Genomic DNA, 3789 nt, shown 5'->3' on the forward strand with positions numbered 1-3789 from the left:
GAGTCTTGGAGAAGGTGTTGAAAGTCTCCTTTAGTGCTGAGCTTTCAGCAGCCTCTGATTGTCTGCTCAGACGAGTTCTGAGTCTCCACAACGCCTAGTGCCATCGCCCTGAAGGAAGTTCTCAGGCCCGCAGCTAGAGCAGCACTCCCATTCACTCGCCACTTTCTCTGAAATGTGGTAGAGATGACGTGTCTCATGCTAGGCTCTTGGCTTTCTTTTCTTGTCCTAATGACGGGGGCTGGGCCTCCCCAGTATCTGCAGATTTGCTAAACAGGAGTGAGAGCAGCATGGATCAAAGGGGCTATCCTATAAGCCTTGATAAGGAATCTCAAGTTAGACTTTGAGAAGCATCCTGAAGACAGGAAGCTGGATTGCTTATTTTTCAAGTTGCTGTGACTGAAGCAACTTAAGGAAGGTTTTTTTAATTATATTTATTTATTAGACACACAGAGAGAGAGAGAGGTTGAGACAGAGAGAATGAGCTTGCAAGCCACTAACCACTGCAAACAAACTCCAGACGAATGTGCCACCTTGTGCATCTGGCTGACGTGGGTCTTGGGGAATCAAACCTGGGTCCTTCAGCTTTGCAGGCAAGTGCCTTAACAGCTAAGCCATCCATCCAGCCCAAGAAAGCTTATTTTAACTCACGATTTGAGAATCCATCATGGCAGGGAAAACATGAAAGCAGGAGCCTAAGAAGGTATCTCCAGTCAAGAAGCAGAGAGAGATGGATTCTGATCTTCGTTCCTCTTTACCGAATATGGAACCCCAGTGCAAGGGGCGGCGCCACCCACATTCAGGGTGATTCTTCCCTCTGCGGTTAAACATCTCGGGAAACACCCACACAGACAAACCCGGAGCTGTATTTCCTAGGTGATTGCTCATCCGTTTAATTTGATAATGAAAATGAATAATCACAGAAGAGAGTTGCCATCAGACTTGAATGCGGTACCTATGAAACTGATGAATTCCTCTCTTCCTAAACATTCACAAAATATTATAGTTACAGAGACTTCTTTCTGTAGGAAAGCTAGAAGTCCCATGTCCCTTCTAAAATATGACATTACAGCCAGGCGTGGTGGCACACGCCTTTAATCCCAGCACTTGGAAGGCAGAGGTAGGAGGATCACCGTGAGTTCAAGGCCACCCTGAGACTCCATAGTGAATTCCAGGTCAGCCTGGGCTAGAGTGAGACCCTACCTCAAAAAAAAAAAAAAAAAGGATAAAATATGACATTACAGGGCTGGAGGGATGCTTAGTGGTTAAGGCGTTTGCCTGCAAAGCCAAAGGACCCAGGTTCGATTCCCCAGGACCCATGTTAGCCAGATGCACAAGAGGGCACACATGTCTGGAGTTCATTTTCAGTGTCTGGAGGCACCCCCCCTCCCTTTTTCTCTGTCAAATAAGTAATAAATTAATTCAATTAAAATATTTTTAAAAATAAAATATGACATTATAGTCAAAGTCTTGATACTACAACTAAAATTTCAGCCTTTCCTTCCTTCTTTCCTTCCTTTCTTCCTTTCTTCCTTCTTTCCTCCTCTTCTTTCCTTCCTCCCTTCCTCCCTTCCTCCCTCCCTCCCTCTTTCCCCCCTCCCTCCCTCCCTCCCTCCCTTCCTTCCTTCCTTCCTTCCTTTCTTCCTTCCTTCCTTCCTTCTTTCTTTTCTTCTTTCCCTCCCTCCTTTCCTCCCTCCCTCCCTTCCTTCTTTCCTCTTGGCTGCTGGAGCTGCTTGCTGCCTTCCAGTGTGGACTGAGGACCAGGGCAGACAGCGTCAACTGAAGACCGGCGTGGGCTGAAACCCAGCGGCTCCTCAGGAACCTCCGGGCCTTCAGTGCGGGATCTGGACTGCATCTGGCCACGTGGACTGAGCAGCTACCGGGTTCCTTGATTCTTGGGCCTGCAACTGCTATTGGACTACCGTAAGCTACTCCAATAAATTCCCCTTTAATATTAAAAAAAATAATTAATTAATTAAAAAATAAATAAAATTTCAAATTATCTTATGCTAAAAATGACAATTTGAAATCTTAGTTGTAGTATGCTGAAAAGGACAAATTATAATTAAACTTATACAAATAACTACATTGCCACTAGAATATACATAGTTCCTACTATTTTTGTAAATTACAAAGTGATTATGTTTAATGAAGAAAGTCATGGATTCATAAAACTGCTAACCAATATCACATTGAAGAAAAATTAATGACATGTGGCATAGTAGAATGAGGAGAATAATGTTTGCATAATACTTTTAATTTGAAATTTTTTGTTACTTATTTTAATTTGTGGGGGTTTTTTTCTATATTGAAGACAATGCTTCCTTTCAAGTTGCCTATATCTTATGGTAGTTTGGTAACATATACCTTTGTAAATACTCAACTCATCCATGAATATCCTGAGGGATCGGGCATGTCTGTTTGCTCCTTATTCCCAGAGGGTGGAAGTTATGACCCATGAGAACTCAGGGTAGACAGAGTCTGTCTGGATTCCACTTGTGTCATCTGAGCTGACAAAAGGAAATGTTTTGAGCAAACCCATTTAACAGAGTTCGTTTGATCCAAGAATGATTCATAAATTGGACAGCTCTAGAAATTAGACAAAAGCTGACAGCTCCTCTGTAATGTGGATGATGAGTACTTAGTAGCAGGGGAAAATAGAAACAAAAAAAACAAAAATATCACTTCAAAGCTTTTGCTCTAAAAAGGTGAGGTGGAGGAGACTTTTTTATACCAGTTTAGGAGAGATTACCTTGGTCCCTTCTAATTGGCTACTGTAAGTATCCTTTTGTAAATTTTATTTATTTATTTATTTGTGAGAGGAAGAAGTAAATAGAGATAGAGACAGAGAGAGAGAGAGAGAGAGAGAGAGAGAGAGAGAGAGAGAGAGAGATAACAGTCATGCCAAGGCCTCTAGCCACTGAAAATGAACTCCAGACACGTGCACTACTTTCTGCATCTGGCTTACATGGGTACTGGGAAATTAAAACTGGGCCCTTAGGTTCACAGGCAAGTGCCTTAACTGCTAAGCCATCTCTCCAGCACTAAATATCCTTTCTACTGGGTGGTGGGGGAAGGACCCATTTTAAAGTCGGATTGGTTACATGACACCTCCCATGAATGATCCCATTCTGGTTTGGTCTGACCTATTGAGATCAAGTGCAAAAGATCAATTAACCTCCACAAATTTAATTCCACATTGTGAAAAACTTTCCAATTATTCCTATCACTTCTGGCTATATTAATTCCAGAGATGACAAAGTGTTCTGAGTAGCAAGCACCACCATTTTATTCTAGAAAATAACATTTCATGTGTCCAGGATGGATTATCTACTTCAGACTTGTGTAAGATTGATTGATAATAACTTTTCAGTGAACAGTAGAAACTGGATGATTCAAAAGTGGTCAAAACTCCCACACTGAAATCAGGTTGAGGGCTGGGGAGGTAGATCAGTGGTTAAAAGTGCTTGCTTACAAAGCCGGCCCTCAGTGGTTCTATTCCCCAGCACCCATGTAAAGCCAGGTGCACAAAGTGGTGCATGTGTCAGGAGTTTGTCTGTGGTAGGTCTTGAGACACCCATATTCACACTCTGTGGCTGCACATCAATATGTAATAATATTTAAAAGCAGCCTGGGTTTTTTGGAAGCCACCCAGTCTTCCCCGCATGGCCCCTACACCTTACCCTTTTTCTGCCTTTAGTAATGAGCATTGTTGATTAAATGTTATATTTAATTTCCCTTTAAAAGTTATAAGAAAATTTCCAAGTGTATGGAATGTTTTCACAGGAAATT

The sequence above is a fragment of the Jaculus jaculus genome, chromosome 19 (genome assembly GCF_020740685.1).
Source record: "Jaculus jaculus isolate mJacJac1 chromosome 19, mJacJac1.mat.Y.cur, whole genome shotgun sequence".
Lineage (NCBI taxonomy): Eukaryota > Metazoa > Chordata > Mammalia > Rodentia > Dipodidae > Jaculus > Jaculus jaculus.